The sequence below is a fragment of the Hyposmocoma kahamanoa genome, unplaced genomic scaffold (genome assembly GCF_003589595.1).
Source record: "Hyposmocoma kahamanoa isolate Upper Pololo Valley unplaced genomic scaffold, ASM358959v1 119, whole genome shotgun sequence".
NCBI lineage: Eukaryota > Metazoa > Arthropoda > Insecta > Lepidoptera > Cosmopterigidae > Hyposmocoma > Hyposmocoma kahamanoa.
The window spans coordinates 1,511,558-1,531,579 of NW_020653409.1; the positions used below are offsets into that span (position 1 = coordinate 1,511,558).

Below are 20,022 nucleotides of genomic sequence, written 5' to 3' on the forward strand. Positions count from 1 at the left end.
GTAACATAGCGTGGTTGTAACATAACTTTGATGTCGATTTTTGTTCTAAAAGCAGTATTTTATTGACATTTATGATAAATTTACAATTACTTTTAAAATGACAGATTTAAATGTGAAAGTGGAGTAGTTTGTTGGTAATTTTTCCAGCTATATATGTAACTATCTACGCTTAAATCAAGGCAACAATCAATACAAATTATAGAATTATTATTATTAAATTATTATTATTACTTTACGTTCCGATAACGACACAAATTTATGTGTAACTCGATTGAGATTGTTTTTAAAAAGGTCACGTAAAAAAATATTGGAATCTGTGTAAGGGTCGATGCTAGTGGAGGAAACGAGACAGTTTAGCGGATGAAGGTTCATAATCTTTACGTATGGGGTCAAGAGCACATCAAACTTGGAACTTAAGATTTAAATTCAACCCTATGCCGAGAATGTTAATAATTAAAATGTATTATTAATCACAGCACATTATAAACATTTTTTGTTTCATTGTTCTTCATGCTTCGCATAAGTATCAAATGGACTGCGTCGCGCTTGAAACCGCCAGTTTTCGAATGCTTACCTCGCATCGGTGCGCCGGCGCACCGTCCACCCGTTCCTATCAGTCAGTTCTCTAGGTCATTTCTTCACATTCGCGCGCGTTCACGACATAACGAAAACAAATCGAGAAGGCAAAGCCGGTCTCAAAAACGAATTTTAAATACAGTACATTTTGTTTTTTAGTGATTTTTCCGAAATTCGAAAGTGACGTGTTTTTGAATGTATTTTTTATTTTTAGTGAAAAGTGTAAAGGGTTACTGAATTCTGTGCAGCATTTATCATTTAAAAAATTTGAAAACATTTTATCACGTCTGTAAAGGAATGCTTGGTTGACAGTTTAATTCAGGTAAATATTAATTTATTCTGTGGTTGCTTTCTTTTGCCGCACTTATATTATGATTTATTGACCGTTGCCGATCGATATACGTTGTATGAAATTATAGATCGTGTATGAGTGTCATAGAAGTTTTTAGATGATATCGTTTAACTTTCATAAAATGCATATTTGTAACGTCTGGGTCTAGGCAAGTTGTTACTAAATAATATCGTGCCTAATATATATGTACCATACGTTGGGTAGTGTCAGATACGACACAATTATATGTATTTGATATGACAAACGATGTAATAGCTTTGTTTCGTATACGTTCATACTACGTAATACCGCACATGAAACCATATACTGTCGTAACTCAAAAGTGTGAAATAGACATAACACATTTTGAAAATTAAAAAAAGAATTGAATGGATCTTATTGCAAATGACGTGATTAATTTTATTTATATGTATTCCTTAATTATCCATTTATAATCGCGACTATAATTTGCACTTCCAGTTAAACACAGACTTAACTGCAAGATAATATGATCCCTGCAAAAACAGAGACGTGTTATGCATTCCTTAATTTTTCTATAGAGGATGTAATGCGTATTGAAATAGTATAACATTTAAGAGCTCTTTATTAATGTGCTCAGTAGCCCTAAATTCAAAACTTTTAATTCATTTTCTGTACATTTTACAAATGGATATTAAGTCAGTCAGTATTGATCTCGAGTTCTTAGGTTTTCGAATTGTTAATTGTTAACCATTTATATAACAATGTAGCGTATATTGGAATATTTCTTTGTAAAATTAAAAATAAGGTTTTTAATCAATAACCTTTGTAACTATAGTGAAAAATGGGGTGGTTTGCAGTAATATTAGACATAATTGGTTGATGACTGTACCACCTCAGTCAACCGTGACCACGGGACATGTAAAAGGTCCGAAACGTTGGTTTGTTTGAAAAAACAAATGTACGCGCTTTAAATCCAGAAAAATAGTTTCATTTCCTATAAGTATTGGTCTCATTTACTTTTTTTTCAAATTATGCTTTTTAAATTCCAAAATTTTTGGCTGCGACAGCATTCAATTTCGCGTGAGACTACAGACGTAATTTTTTTTTTGTTGAGTCTGTTTCCCATAAATATTACTTTTATAATTATAGGCATTTCTTTATTATAGTGTTCGTATTGACTGTTAACGTTAATTTGAATCCTAAATTGCTGAAGTTATAGAAATACCTACATTCTATAGATAAAAACTTTATTCACTTCAATGATAAGTTATTTACTAAGATCAAGTAAAACTAATACTACAATTATTATATTGAACCATTTAAAAATAACAAAAGTAACATACAATGTTACTCAGATTAACTATGTGTGTCTGTCACGTGATTAGTCCGGCTTTACTTTACTTCCGGATTATTTTTAAACCGATTTTATTGTTTTTTTTTGTTGAAAAGAGGGAATCTCAGTATTGGTCCAATTGGAACCGATTGTTATCTTTTTAGGTTCAGTTTGTATGTACATTTATGCAAAGTTTGAAATCGGTTCGTTTTTTTTTTATTAAAAACCATTATCAATTCGTATCAAACCTGTAATTTTTTTAACTGTTTCACTGATTTCACAACTAATTATCTCTCATTTGGGAGACAAATTTTCTGGTTATAACCTGGATGTTCTGTGTAGCAGACAGCAGTTAATTTCATTATTGTGGTACTCATTGTAGACCATTTACGGGGGAAAACTGTATAATATTGACTATTATTAATTCAATTTGTTCAAACTGTCTTCTAACAAATACACTCACAGAATCATTTAAGATTGAAAGAATAAGAAACAGAAGTACAATCTCAGATAAGTAAACCATACCACAACCTCAATAACCGCAAGTTAACTATGAATTTAAAAAAAAATAAAAGCACAATGCTATTAATAAAAAAAATACTGGCCACGTTTTCAAAGCTATTTATAAATAAATCATTCTTTTTAATTGGTCAGTTTGAAATTTAGAACACGCCAGTTCTAAATAAAGAATAAATTTGAATTTAAAAATATATTTCGAATGCATTCTATTTCTTTTTCGATATGAGATTATTTTAACGGTAATCTATGTTTTATAACTTTATAGTGACAATTATTTTGAGAGATTATATAGTTACATTTTAATTAAAATTTCAATTCACCTGTGAAACAACCGCTTCTCAATTGGGAGATCAACGGTTCGAGTCCCTATGGCGACATGTTCCAAATTACGTGCATTTGTAAATGTTTAGTAGCTACTAGGCAGAGGAAAATATCGCATACATGTTGAGGGTTCACAGAGACTTGGGAAGTTCAGCCATAAAGCCAGTCGGGCGGACTATAGCCTAAAGCTACCTAGGGGTCCTATGCAGAGCAGTGGGACGTAATAATCGGTTGATGATGACTATAATAGTTTATTTATTTATTTATTTATTTAAAGAAACATACAGCTTACATATTACATAAATGTTTTGTTTACCTATTAAATATTAAATTTAGCCAAATTTTGTTTCCAATGATAGATAATTCACAAAGTGAAGGCCGAAAGCACTTAATCTACTACACAATGACAAAACTCTGTAAACAACTAACCAAATGACAAAGCTCTAAACAAGTTTTAAAAAATTGAGACTATTATTGCAGAAAAGAAATAATTACTTAATTTATCAACCAAAATCTACTTTTTTAACATTTGACAAAAACAATTTAGTTTACAGGTAAATATATCAATGTGGTGGTAACGATCATTATAAGATTTACATGCTCTGATTAGAAACCTATTCCCAGCGTAGTTAGTACTGCAAATAGGTACGAAAAACAATGTTGTGTTGGAGCGAGTATTAACCCTAGGACATTTGAATGAAATACGACTCATTAAGAAAGGAGAATCAACGATGCCATTTATAATCTTAAACAGAAACACTTGATCTCTGTGTTCGCGTCTTAATTCTAACGACTGAAACTGGGGCATAGAGCCCTTAAACCTATATCTTAGTCTTCTTAAAAACTTATTCTGAATACTTTCTACCTGGTCTATATGCTTGGCATAATGAGGGTTCCATGCTGTCGAAGCATATTCTAAATGACTTCGGACCAGGGAGTTATACAATATAATATATGTATTGACATTCTTGAAGTCTTTGCACTGTCGAAAAACAAAACCCAGCATTTTATAAGCCTTGGCTGCAGCCTGATCAATATGCGAAGCAAAGTTCAGTTCACTATCGAGGCATACACCCAGGTCTCTCACCTCGGTCACTCTGTATATTGTGGTGTTATTAAATTTATAATCATAACTAATGGGTATTTTCTTGCGAGAAAAGGTAATTGAGTGACATTTACCAATATTTAACTTTAGAAAATTTACAGAGCAATATTCATAAAAGTTATTTAAGTGTTCTTGAAACAGGTGACAATGTTCTACAGATCTAACAAGAGTAAATATTTTAGTATCGTCAGCATACATAAGAGATTTAGAATTATTAAAACAATGCACGATACCATTGATAAATACATTGAATAGAAGAGGACCGAGGTGGGAACCCTGCGGCACACCAGAAGTTATGGGAATAAAGCTAGAGGTATAACCTTTGACTGCCACTGCCTGGGACCTATCGCGCATATAAGAGGTCAACCATCTCAAGAGATCCCCGTGAATACCGATTTCTTCAAGTTTATTTATCAATAAGTTATGCGAGATTTTATCGAATGCTTTAGAAAAATCGGTATACACGGCATCCACCTGATATCCTTTTTCCATTGCCTCAAGGGTAAAATGTAAAAACTCACACAGATTAGATTCTGTAGATCGGCCACTAATGAATCCGTGTTGACTAGGCGTAATCAATGGTCTTATTACAGAAGATAACGTGTCGTAAATTATTTTCTCAAAGAGTTTAGGCACAATGGACAGTTTCGAGATACCACGATAGTTAGCAATATTATGCTTATCACCATTTTTGAAAATAGGAACGATAATTGACTGTTTCCATATTCCTAGTTAATAATGATTTTGTAATTGTTGTATATAATTTTGTATAAGTAACTATAGTTAGCCTTGATCATGGGACCTGTAAAGGATCCGAACCGTTGGTTTGTTTAAAAAAACAAATATACGCGAATCCAAAAAAATTTGTATCATTTCCTAATCGCGAAAACCTAAGAACTCAATATGTATAGCTGCTTTATTTTTAAAGTTAATCAATAATCATTAATGTACACTTACTTTAAGAATAAAGCAACTTACATATCTATACACTATTACGACTTACTTTAAAAACAAAACACGAACAAGAATTATAGAATTACCCGACACGCTATTAAAATTTAGAGTGACAATAGAAAAATTTCATTCATTCATTCTTTCAAAATTCTTATAAATGAAAAGCGTTTGTCGTTTTCACATTTTTTATATAAGTCTGTGCACATTTATGTCGAGGAACGCGAAGAAAATGTTTATTTATGATAACATGTTCATATTACGACCCACTGGCCTCTTAAACCAAAATGTTTTGTCGAAATCAGAAGTTTGAAGTCATTCTTTTTTTTCAAGCTAAACTAACTGGTATGTGGCTATTTTAAGCGTTCCTCTATTTAGAGGAACTCATATTTATGTCCCTAAGTGTATATAGAAATCTAACTACTCACTTTTCTAATACCGTTTACGTGTGTCGTAAACCAGGCAAAAACTCGTAATATTTATAATAGTTATAAATACACTTACCGTCAATTTAGTGGAACACAAGTGAAATCCCCTAATTAATGCAGTGGTTTTTCAAAATCTTTTTTATTTTAAACCTAATTTGCAATTAAAAAAATAGGCGACGATTTTTTTATCATTATTTTTTTTTAAATTTCCTATTTAATACAGGTTTTGCGTTCTTCTGAATTGCGTAAACTAAGGAAACCCTGTGTCGCTACCTACAAATTACAAATTACAAATTACAAACTACAAATTACACCCAAACTCACGAGAGAAATAAATGTAGGCCATACAAATATTTCTTCCGGCCCGGGAATCGCACCCGGGATCTGTGCGTGGCAGACTAGTACGGTACGGTTACCGTATCGGCGACTGAGACAGTTAATAAAGGTTGAGTAAGGCTGCTTTAAGTCGATGGTCAGACTCTTGTCGGTGTAGCCATCTCCACTCCTGTCGGTTCATAGCCAACTCCTTGACCTCTTTATAGCTGTTCACTTTGATCTTCTTCTTTATTTGTTCACTATACGCCATTGTTGGTCTTCCTCTCTTCGTTTCCCGTCTATCAGTTATCACTCTCACAAATTCGTTATTACGTAACAAATGTTCAAACCTTTTCCTCCTTCTCCTCTCTTTTGCATTTAAACGACATTTCTCCTTCCCAAGCCTTGCTAAAACTTTCTCATCTGATGTCTTTTCAATCCATTTTATTTTTTCCATTCGCTTCCAGCACCACATTTTAAATGACTCGTATCTCTCTGTGTCTTTGTTTGTTATTGTCCGTGTCTCACATACATACAGTACGGTACTCCAGACATAAGTTTTGATGAACCTTTGTTTCAAGTCGAGGGTAAAATATATTAATTTAATTGCCACTTTATGACTAATTCCAATTTAAACAACAATCTGCAACAAGCATGTAACATAAAGAAATTTGTGAGGTCTACTGACTCGTTCCTAAACTTACTTAAGAGAGTTGTAGCCGCCAGATCCAAGAAGAAGATGTTGTGGATCTCAATGAGCTCGTAAAATTAAAGACGATTTATAGTTGACTGTAATAATATATTGGCAATAGGTAACTGGTTTACGAGAGTATTGCCATTCGTCTATAAACAGTGGTGGTTTCTTATGAAAGTACAATTCTTTTTGACCTTTGTTAGTTCGTACGAAAAGTTCGTTAAATATGTGGTAGAGAAGAAATAATATGTACGCGGTGTTAGTTGATTGGTTCAAAATATAACCCCCGGCCTAAGTAATGTGCCCTTGATGAGCGTTTAGTTAATGCTTCGAAAATGACATTAAGTTACTTAAATTCTGTTGCGTTCGCAACAAGAGTCATAACTCTAGTACGGCAAAATAGTCGCTGTTGAGACCAGATGGTTGGAAGGAATTTTGTGTATATGCGATCTATGTATTAAATTCTAATTTATAATATTATGTTCTCATTATTTTTCGTTCAGCTAAATGTGCCGGTGTGTGTATTAGTAGACATACTCTATAGCCTAATAACTATTTTTATGGTTTATAAATCGACATACAGTTAACTGTCCGTTTAATCAAAGCAATCAAAACCACTCAAGCAGTAGTTAATGGTCGGGCGCAAACGCCGTAGAAACTGCATTATTAGTGGCTGACCACTAAATTGTTCATTTTCACTCTCGATGTCATGCAAACACAGCACAGGTTTCGCAGTTATCGTTACTCACTAATTGATAAGACCACGTTCTTACTCATCAATAGCTATGTACGTTTGTTTAATGGCGCCCTAGTTTGCATAACCTTCCATGAAGGAGGTCTTGGGTTTGATTATCACTGAAGGATGTGTGGTCTTTAACCTTTTTGACCTCGGTTGCAAAAAGATGGGAGTTATATGTTACGAAACTTTTGTCCATGTATGAGAGTTTCTGTCTATCCGTGGCCATCTATTTCATTAATTGATTATTTCAATGTTATTTTTACAATTTTATTAAATGATCGTTATTTTTCAATTTTATGATTTTTTTTATTATTTTATTAAATTATTATTATTTTTACAATTTTACAAATAACTTTATACAACTTAGCTTAATTAAGAACAAGGATATTATTTTAATTCTTATTTTAAATTTTGACACATATGCAAATATTTTATAATTATAATGTTAATTAAATAAAAAAAATGTATACATACATGTATGTGTATAGTGATTTTTAAATGGAACAGTATGGGGAAATTCGAAACCGTAGAAAATACAAAGGAACTGTCGTAACCATTAAGTCTGTTTTTGTGAAAACAATTTTGGCATAGTCAATTTTTGACCAAGCGTGGGTTGTCCATAAAATAGTTTTTTTTATGGCGATCGACTTAGTTTTATGTAAGGATTATTTCATAGTATGGAATGAAAAAAATTAGGACAAGTTGGTCAAATTTCAGAAAATGTAATTCGCACAAAATTTAAATGAATAAAATGACATTTTTTTTAATATTAAGAGACTGAGTTTCTTGTAAAGACTTCATTGTATAAATATATATACATAATGAGTAAAGAGAGAAGATTTTAAAGAAACATACTTAGAAACAATATTCCAGATCCCAGAATAATAAATATCAGGCGGTGGAAGGAGGGACTTAAAAGAAAAATAAAAAAATATTCATGGCATCGCAGCTCCCAATTGATCACAAAGCCGTTACAATAGTAAAAACTACTACTGTATCTCCATTACTCTCTCTGCTTGACTAATGTGTTAACTCCAAAAGTTAGGCCATGTTCCCCTACAATGCCTCGTCATGACTCTTAATAGAATATTCCATGACCCCCTATCCCAATAAAAATAAAGCCGCTTCATCGAACAGTAGGCCACATATTAATAATGCAGTAGATCAAGAACCGGTTTAATGCAGGTCAACTGTCAAATGTCAACGACCGCGAATCGAGCGACATTTTAAATTCAAATTATTGTTTGTTCCGTGGCGGTTAAAAAATTGCAAATGTGTAATAGGTGGCCAGTATTTTGATTTGCTTGATACTTCCCTATTGTCAAAGTGTCGTAACTAGAATTGAGCAATTCTTTATGGAAACATATTTTTAAGCTGTAGCTTCCACAAAATAGTTATATTCATAGAAAAAAGGCCCTAGCCCTTTGGCCAGATGGAGTGACGATTTGCGAAGGACTGCTGACAGCAGATGGATGCAACGAGCTGAGGGCCGGGCTAAATGGCGAGCATTGGGAGAGGCCTATTTCCAGCACTGGAATACGAGAGGCTGTTGATGATGATGATGGTATAAAAAAGGTAGACATCTGACCATTATTGAAGAAGGAAATTTGAGAAATTTGATTGGAAGCTGAGTAAGGTCGTACGTCGTACTTAGTTACGAAAAAGTAAGTGCGGATAGAGATTACAAAGTTACTTGCAGACAAGAACAAATACATAACAAAAGAGACAAAAGACGAGTAAGCCTCATTGTTAGATAGCAATCTCTTCTAGACAACGTAATAGTTAATTGATGGTACACAAATGGTCACTAAATGCTAATTTATTGAACACATAAACAAATAAAAATAAATATGTGTGTAAATGAACATTTTTCGCTACTTTCATGAATGTAGTTAAATCTAAAAAAAACTTATCGTTCTCAAAAGCTACAAAAACTTGCTTTAAAAATAAAAGTTACTAAGGTACGTATTAAGTCAGAGGGTCACAAGTTACGGAAAATGTAAGAAACGTTACCATCTGGCAACACTGATATTATTTTCATGTATTTGAAATCACACAATTGTTAATACATATAATTTTTGTTAACAACTCAATGTTGCGTTTTAGAAAATACACATAATGGTACAACGCCATCTGGCAGCATCTCACCGAAACTATAATCATAGATTGTTAACACAAAGTAAGAGATAATATTAAAAACAGTAAGAATAGAAAAAAAAAGTATAAAGTTTTAACTAAAGTTAATGACCTAAAAGACAGTCTCATCGACTCGGCAAGGAATTGCTTTTGACCTATCTAGGTCAGGTAAACAAATAATTGTGTAGTATTTACCGTATATTCAAAATTTTGATAACACTCGCATATATTTACCAATCCATAGAATTCTCATTTTCAATACAAATAAAAAGATAAACGAGGTAATAACGGTTAGGCAATGAGGTTGAGGACTTTGATAACGGATTTAATTAAGCAAAGAAATAGTTAGGGTTATTGCACCTGCTATCTGTCTTTTTTTTATTTAAGTAAGTTGTTGTTGTGTGGACGGTGACGCATGGGGCGCAGCAATTCGACATTGAAAGGGTCCTTATTCCATATGTAATAGTAGCGGATTTGTAGTGCAACTGTTGCACCTGATGTGCCGCCGAGTGTTCGTTACGCAACCAAGGTGTCTGCAGAATATCAGCGCTGCTGATTTATAAAGTTGACAGCATTGTGCTGAGCCGAAACCTTTTCAGTGCATTATTTGTTGTAACTTTCCTTTTCTTGTTATATGTAATGCTGTCATGCAATGTTCTGAATAAATGCTTTATCTATCTATCTATAAATGTGCGCTTCAATATTTGATTATACGCGGCGACATTTAGCAGCGATGCAAACGCGATGCAAACGCGATACAGTAGCGATGCAGTGGCTAATTGTCCACCTTTACACATGCACGTCTTTAAGCATCGATGCAAACGCGCGGTTGAATCGCTACTCTTGTGATTTATAAGCGTTTGTATCGATGCAATTGCGCGTTTGTATTGACTCAATTGCCTATAAATCGCAAGTGTAACGGTGCAAACGGCGCGTTTCACGATCGCGCGTTTGCATCGCTGTTAAAAGCCGCCGCATATAAGCACTCTAAAACGTTTGTATAGATAGAAGGTTAGCTGGATGCTCCAATACAGTAAGATGTCAACGTGTTATTGATAGTTTGTTCTAAAATGTACTTGTAAAATGAAACCATTTATTTATATTTATTTCATAATACCAAGTGACGGAACGAGCAAGTCGTGCGGCTGGGACCAAGGATGCGATAATTGATTTGGTGTGATTGGAAATAAACGAGCCACGTTTTAGTCACTATGTAACTGTATTACACAATTCGATTTTCATTCGAATAAAAATAATCACGAATAAAAATACAATTATGTAACCCTATCACAATTAGATTTTTATTCGTAATCTGTCTTATAAACGTTATAAATAAGTTGAAAAGGTGCTGATGAAATTACAGGTACATAACGCTTATCAACTTATATCTCAGGGTGCTTATAGCGGAGTGGCTGTGTCCATCCAATTTAGTTATTTAAAGCTCTTGGGTGGCATTGCAAATTCTATCGTCTAGCGACTCGACGCGACGCGACTCGTCGTCCCGTGAATTGATATCACAAAAAAAAAGAAAATTGTTACGATTGACAGTGTTTTATGGAGCCCAATTTTGTGACACGCCTTTTTGCCCAAAACAAAAGAAGACCAGTGTACGCGAGTGATATTTAAAATGAGTCATACAACTCTTTCGATACTATTAAAACCTCGTTTAAAATCACATTCATAATTCAAAAAGTGTATACATATTTATGAACTCAAAACCAAGACCGTGACCTTATATAAACTCAATACTGGATGTGCAAAGTTCCTTCACAAGGTAAGTTTTTGATGATGTGGGCCAGCCCAAAGCCAAGCGCCTAGCGTACGCAATACAATAGCGGCTTCAGGACGCTGCTGGGGCTGGCACGGTCCTGCAATACGTCTGCCATGTTTGCTGAAGCTCGCGTCGACAGCTTCATGGCACTCTTACGAAAGAAGTCGGCGTCTTTATTAAACAAAATACGTGGCAGCAGCAACGGCCTACTGAAGACTAAAGCGGATAGGAGTGAGTGCTCTGTGATGCGGCATTTAATAATAACTACAAATTCCGTAGCAGAATTTAAGTACTAACCTAATTTTTTTTATTACTAACACTTCATGGATCCCTGTTGTTCAAAATAAAGATTTATTATTATTATATTTACTTATTTATTTAACATACACAAGCTAGCACACATCATTACAGGACTAACCTAATTCAAATAGTATAGCCAAAATTATCATTTATTCAATATTATTGACTGCATTATTATTATATTCTAAATTATATTATATCTACCAAATTATGTTATAACGTATTACATTACAAACTGTTTTTATATTCCATAACTCATTACAAATAAAGCTATTTCATTGAATTCACACGGAGGACAAGCAAATGGGTTCAAATTTTCCCATCAATAACATATAAAATCCTCATCACTCGTGTCAATGGTGCCCTGTTCAGCAGGTTGGTTCTCCCACGAGGTATCGCCAACAACTAATATCTACCTATCGGGAACACAAACACCTACAAGACTCAAAACCTCTGCATTGCACGGCTTGCCTCTCAACAATTTGAACACATACAAAGCCATTATTAATTCTCTTCGTACCCCTATTTCATTGTACCCCACCAGACCCAGAATAAATAAACTATACATCAGAGACAAACTATTCTTCATCTTTTTCAAATGCCTCTCCATCATTAAAGCTCGACGTTCAGTTTACTATATCTTTCTTGGCCCTAAGCTAGCCTGAACAGTTGTACGACGGTCTTGATGCCAGGCCACTCCGTGATGTTACGAAGCCATGTCATTTTCCTTCTTCCAACCTTCCGCGTCCCAGCTATTTTACCCATCATTATGGTGTGTAATAGATGATGTTTGTCATGTTGCAGTATATGACCTAAATAGGCAACCTTCCGCTGCTTGACAGTGTGTACCAACTCCACATTCTTCGCCATACATTGAAGAATCTCAATATTCGTGATCTTGTCCGTCCAATTGATGCGGAGCATTCAACGATAGCACCACATTTCGAACGCTTTAAGTTTCATTCCGAGGTCTTCTTTTATGGTCCAAAGTCGAAGTCAAATAATTACGCTTGAAATTGTAGTATTGAAAAAACTCTACTGGTCATTCGTAAGGCAGATTCCCCTGAGTAGAATGAGCAAGAAATTCTAGGGGTTGCTGTTTGTAAATATACATTATAATTAATACATTTATCATTACAATATTTAATTTAAACATCTTAGATCGAGACTATGTGCAAGAGCTAAACGAGTCACTACCACGGATTTTTGTTATCGAAGTGCGCAGAATTTGTATAATAACCTTTAGGATAAAGTTTTTGTTCCACAATAGTTTTTAACCTCGTAAATGGCAAATTTTGAATATCAAAAGCGTATATATTGCTGTTTAAATGAATTTGAGACTCTATGAAGACGACTGTCAAGAACATCTAGGCTTATTTTTATTCCTCGTGTTAATGTTATATCTGACACTGTTTCATAAAAAAAAATTTTCTTAACATAAATAACATTTTCATAAATGTACTGTAACGTTAGTCTAAGAATCTTTAAACTTATCTCTCATAGACACTCTCCATGGTTCGAATCCATGGTATGGGATACCATAGAGCCTGAAATATGTTGTAAATTTGTTTCGTATGCATACCAACATTATATCTAATGTCATTTAGAGCCCAAATAAATGCATTACATTCTGGATGGTTTTTAGCTAAAGCACCTAGTGATGTAATATGCACCTACTTTTAACCCACTATAAAGGTGCTATAACTATCAAAATTACGACACCATGTTAACATTTTGAGCAAAATAAACACAGTATAGCTCTTAAAATTGAGTTTAAGAAACAAAATCGAATAATGATTTTTATCGTTACATAAAAATACACAAATATAAAGTCTTTTGAGAGGCTTTAACAACCTTGACTTCTCTAATGTACCATAAAACGTTTTCAAGGTTTTCGAGGCAAAAAATGTACCAGATTCCAATGGGTCGTTGGTTAAAACATTCCTCTAGTATTATCAGTGTTTAACGGTAACTAATTCTGACTTAATAAAGATGGTTTTGTGCGTCACAGTGATACTGTCAGTGGTATCTGTCCACAAGGGTACTAATTAACGCATCGAGTATATAACCAGAAATAGAGACGAAACAAGGGTCATCCATTTCTGGCACCTCATCAGGCAAATGGGCCTTATATTACTTTTAAATATCAACTCTCATTTGCTCTGAAATCACATCTTAGAAAACTAAAATAGTACAGCGCCAACAACTGACCTGTGTGTACGTCTTCGTATATTCCAAAAATGTTCTGTATTTATAGTAATAAAGATAATATCTCTAACAATGGAGGCTGTTCAATTCGGTGGTGTGGGAAAAACAGCAAAACATCTAATTACAAAATAAACGGAATCGCATTTCATCGGTAAATATTAAATATGTAATTTTGCATTGTACGTCCATTATAGCAAAGCTCAAGTTAAACTGGTCGATTTGAAGTGAAACAATTGACAACACCCGTCAATTGTTTCGACTATTGGGCTGGTCAATCTGAACGCAGTTGTCACCGGCATGATTTGGTGCAAACGTTTTCAAACAAATTAAATGACATTTCGTCTCTATTTCTGATTATATACTCGATGAATTCACGATTTCATTATAGACAAGTGAAGTAAGAGGAAAACACTTTATTTTGTGTCAAATGTTTAGAGCTCTACGAAGAACATATCCCACTTGTACTAACTGCACTTTTGGAAATTTCGCAGTAGAGCAATTTGAAAGTTTGGTTTCGAATTCCAGAAACAATTTGCTATGTGTGACTGATTTATAGCATTTATAAAATAGTGTAACTACAAGTTAGTAATTTACTTTATAACTTAATGGTTCTTACAATACGCTTGCAGAATTATCTCACTTAACACATTTGAGTAGACGTGTGTAGTGCTTAGTACTTTAGATAATTAAAGAGGCTGCGATCACCACTCTGGGTCGTGGGTTCAGCAAATGTCCATTGCCGTCCAGAGAGGCAATGCTGCCAGTATAATAAGAACTTTTGAGCCGGGGATTTTTTTTGAGGTTAGGTTAGTTTTTTAGGCTAAAAATCTCTTGCAAATCCCAAATTTTTATTTATTTTAGTACGTATTGACGAAGTGCAGTGCTGATATTTAACTAGAAATATTAATGTAACATTTGTATTGGAATAAATAAAAAACTTTCCAAATTAAAAATCATCCAATAGTATGCAATTATTATATTTGTGCTCGTATCACTCAGTACTAAGATCACGTTACGTGATTGTGCACAAATTGCGACGAATATTCTGAGTCTTACTACATAGTAAGTAATTCCCTAAAAACATAAGAATACTTCAATTTTGGTAAGTAAGTAAGTAAGTACCGTTTTGGGCTTAGTTAGTTTATTTGTCGTGACGGTTTTACAAGAAAGAAACAACATATTGGAGTTCTGATGAATGTGACATTCAGGGTGACATTTATTATATCTGGCACAGATAAAACAACAAAAAAAGGGGGTGCGTAATTACGCACTTAGTGCAAGTGTGCACTGGATCATCGATATTAACTCACTATACAACTACTTATACCTTTGTTTTTTAGCTTAACATGTTTTAACAATAATTAATCATTATGCTAAATTCTATACTTATAATGTATTAAAACGTGCAAATTATGCTAACGTTTCTCTTTCCCCAAAAGATGTAGTAAGAGGAACAATCATCGTATTTCTTATAATTGTAATTGTATACCTGTGTATTCTCAAGATTTAACGACTGTCAAATTTTTTTTGCCGCCTTTTGGATTTGGAGCATCGTACCGACATCTCTTTAAAATTGTTTAAAACTAATTTGTTTGTCTGTTTTATCGACTGAGAGACTATAGCGATAAACTCTTTAGATTAAGGATCAATTTACATTGTGGCGGAACGAAATGGACCACAATCTTCCGCGAAATTCTCGCGCATGCTCGAGAATGCTTGCGAAAGATTTTGGTTCGTATCTAGTTTGTACGTTACACAGTTGACCATAAAGTTCATTATGCTATGTACAATATCGTTACAAAAAATCGCTTCCATTCTTTTCTGCCGCAATATAAATTGAGTCTAAGAGCTGAAAGGCTTCAAGTCCCTCTCCCCCCGGTATTCCTCTTACCCCTCCTGATCCTATTTTATTGTACACAGACTTCATCCAAGTCATTGAATGGACTTAATCATCTCAGTCGAAAAAATACATAGTTTTATTTGCTATATAAATAAATGCTATATATCAACAAAACTCCGTAACATTTAGAAGTCTTTACTACAGTATAATTGTATATTTTTATACCTATAAATGAAAATAAAATAGGATAGTGATTATAATACATGAAATTACTTTGTTTAACAATTAATATAAATACTCTATAAAGCACGCAGTAACAAAATACAGGGACAAACAAAAGACAGTGTTATGCAACAGATGGCACGTTACATCGAAAGTTGGGATTACAAACTCCTGGCAAAATTCACATTCGGGGTTATAATTTATAAAATATTTTAGAAAGAATGAAAGAAAATTGTTTGTTTAGTGATTTTGGTTTACATGTGACAAAAAGCGAATAAAATAACATAGGATAAAACACAAAATAAAACAGTCATATTTAAAATGTTTCCAAAACGGCGGCCACTTAGTATTTTGTAGCTAAACGTTGGAAAAGGCCTTGTTATGTTGATTTTCGGAGAAGCCGATAAATAATAAAGATAACGTCACTTTGTCCAAGTAAAAAGGATAAAACACAAAATAAACTCAACTAAGACCAAAATTTCTCCTAATCCGGCGGATGAATGACACAATTCCTAGTTTTTTGTGTCCTAAAATGTTTTAAAATATAAAGTTTTTCTGTCTGTGTCAAAATACCACACCTGTAGCACGACAGGGCGCAACTTGCGCGAGAGCGACATAAAGCGAGAGAATTCTATACGGAAATAGAAGTATCTATATGCAAGTTATATAAATACCTAGATATTTGCATAGTTTCTTGTCGAATTTTTGTTATTGAACAAAGCCTATGTTATTACTCACAAACGTCAAGTATTATGCACACTATGTAGGTATATGAAATAGTGTACACAATACCTGCATCTGAAATCCCGGAATCATTAAAAACAGAAGGCAGAAAATTTAACACAAAGTAGTTGCATTTTTTATTTATTTTTATTGACTAAATCCGAACTAACGGATAACTCACGTGTTTAAATCGAATTTTTACTCAGTTTTCGTCGAGTCGCCGCCACGTAAGCTCATAATTAAGGACGTGATCCTTAATTATGAGCCTTAATTGGTTCGAAATCTATCGAGCAAAATAAAAACAATCGACTTAATACGTGAGTTAATGCTTTAATTTAGTTGAACGTGTGAGTCCCGCGGTAGTTTTCTAATTTAAAAAATATATATTTTTAAGTATAGAATTACACAACATTTGTTTTAAATGTATCGCACTGCTATTACAATAGTGTTGTAACTCGAAAAACGTAAAATTTAAAAGTGTACCATTGCTGAACGTAAAATTTGATGCTCTACACGTCAATAAAACGGTCGTTAGAATAGACAATAGACAATAGAGACAAACTTTATACGAGCTAGTTCTGGACAAAACTGTCTTTACTCAAAAATATGAAATTCGTTTTTAATATTAAATATAGTTGCCAATAGGAAATTGTTTAGATGTCTGTAATAAACTTTAACCTACACATAAATTTTAATAATCTTTCACAGGAAATAAGTATTTCTTTTTTAATCGCTTCTGAAAAAATACACTTTTTATTACCAGTACGATATTGTCATTGCACAAAATATAGAAACAAATTATAATACAATAATTCTGGGATTTCAGAGGGAGATATTTATTACTCTATGTATGTTACTTTTACTGTGTTTAGGTAAATAAATATATGGTGAGAATATTGTTGTACGTCAAACTGAACAACCATACGACGTTGTAATTAAAATCTCGTTAATGTTATGTTTTGAAATCGTTTAACATTTAAAACACTCTCATACATTTAATTATGATATTCGTAAAGAGGCTTCAGTTGACCTACTTTAAGAAGTAACAATAAGTCTTCATAATAACAAAACTGCTATTATTTATTTAAAGTAATAAAACTATACATACTTTAATTGAATAAAAAATTATTTCATTACTTTGAAGAAAGTACAAAAATTTGCAAATATTTAAACCAGTTGTTCGAAACGAATGCCTCTCTACGAATGCCAAACTTTAAAATATTTTGATAATAGTTTTATTTAAAAAAAGTTATTGATGTCGTTTTACTCATGTGGTAACGTACTTTCGATATCAGTTTAATGTTTTTTGATATCTCATATTTATTGAAGGAAAAATACACCCTGTATATATAACTAAATAAAAAATAAAAGTTAATAAACAAAGCTTGATCCACATTGTGAGATTTTTTCGATTGAAATTAAAATTGTTTTAAAATTCAATAACAAATCCTGTAAAAACGTTGCCCGCTACCTTTCTCGCTCATTCTCTCTCTCTCTCTCTCTCTCTCTCTCTCTTGCCCACTCATTCATTTTCTTCTCTCTCGTCATTCACTGTTCTGTCCTACAGTTACATTCTTATTTTTTATTACTAAGTATAATTTGACTATATGTCGCCCGTTTGTCAGAACAACGTGTTATTTATATATGTCGATGTTTTAGAGATAACTCGTTGTTCTGGCAAACTGGCGATGTATACTAAACGATTTGCCCCATAGACTAAACGATGTGTCTGCAGGTAAACTTTAACACGTTACATTATTATGCCAAGTACGTGATCGTGCTTGCCTTCTATTTTTATCTGACACGTTTGACATTTAACACATCGATCGTGTGACAGCACGACGTGAAAATCGAAAGTGATTTAACATTAAACTGTAGAATTCGACATTTGCAGGTATTCACTTTTAAACCGAGATAAAAGGTCATATCGTTTGTCAAATACAATTTGTCTACATTTATAAGGTAAGAAAATTATGAAATCGCAACATTGAAAGAATGAATGAATAAATTATAGAGTATATAACCAGAAATAGAGACGAAATAAGGGCCATATATTCCTGGTAAGACATTAGCGATACATCTCTTATAAATATCAACTGTCGTTTGCACTGAAATACAGACTGGCCTACTACTAACCTGTGTGTACGTCTCCGTACATTACAAAAAATTTTGTATTTATTGTAATTAAGATAATATCTCTAACAATGCCGTGCTCTTCTATTCGGTGGTGTGGACACAACAGTAAAACATCTAATTACAAAACAAACGAAACCAATTTTCATCGGTAATTAAATATTAAATATGTCATTTTGCAATTTTCGTCCATTATAGCAAAGCTCAAGTTAACTGGGCGATTTGAAGTGAAACAACTGACGACACCCGTCAATTGTTTCGAATTCGGGTTAGCCAATTGGAGCGCAGTTGTCACAGTACTGATATGGCAGAATAGTTTTCAAACAAATTAAATGACATTTCGTCTCTTTCTAGTTATATACTCGATGGAATAAATGAACTAACCCTTATTTTACGTAAAAAAAAAAACAAAACAATGACAACAAGCACAACAAATTACAATGCTCTAACCACACAGAGACGGGAGCGGCAGCGTTCCGGAATTTTTGTAATGTTCGAGTTCTTATAAACCCTGTCACATTGCATCCGGTAGTGGGGCGGGCGCGGTTTGGGGGCCGAATGCTATGACGAACAGAAGGACCGGGTACAGACTGGGCGCGTGGCGAACGAGGTACGAATGCGGGCGCGGGAGTTATATTCCATTGCATTCTATGCAACCGTCCACAGAGCGGTAGCAGCGGGGCGCGGTTCGGGAGCGGGGCTTTAACGGGATTTTAGCGGGCTTAGACATTGTATTTTGCTACAAGACTTGAGTGTGTTTTTATTAAGTTTCAATACGAATTCGACAAAAATTTCTTTTGCGTTGCTTCCGTAGCGCTAATAAAAACAGAAAAAGTTTCTTGATCATTGTCTGACAGGGATGGGGTGTTTTCTTTAAAATTTGTGTAGAAAATGAAATGTAGTTCATTTTGATGTCACACTGGCCGCTTTCGCTCGACGTACCGCCGCTGTACTGCCTGAGTTGATTAAACGCATATTTGTAAGGCAGGTTCCTCTGAGAATAGTTAAGAACGCTGAGGTTAGCTCTTTGTAAATAGACTTCTAGAGATCGGTTTATCGACACATCAGTAAATAAATAAAACTCATAGAGTTTAATCACAAACAATAATGCTGGGAGACTGGTGAACTTATGTCTCAGGGAGACGGGCGCAGTGGCACTGCCCCTCAGATATTGCGATTTAATATAGTAGGTTTTGAGCCAATTTCGACGCCTGTAGCGCATGACAGGCAGCAATAATTAATAATAATGATTCGATTGGTTTATTAATTATTTACAGGGTATTAAATTAAAATGTCTGCAGTTATACAACGCAATTCTGAATTCAAAGTGTCGAGAATTTTATAACAACCACAAGTGCCTATTATGTTAAATATAGAATTCTCGAGGAAAGTTGT

At 33.7% G+C, this 20,022-nt stretch overlaps 1 long non-coding RNA gene across 1 annotated transcript in view; it reads left to right on the top strand.

Annotated features, from left to right (window-relative positions):
* Positions 1–592: 592 nt before the first annotated feature.
* The window catches only part of LOC113240062, a 91,216-nt gene continuing 71,786 nt past the window's right edge, over positions 593–20,022 (top strand). Inside the window, exon 1 of the long non-coding RNA XR_003311231.1 lies at positions 593–898. This is a non-coding gene — a long non-coding RNA (uncharacterized LOC113240062). The remainder of the gene's footprint in view (positions 899–20,022) is intronic.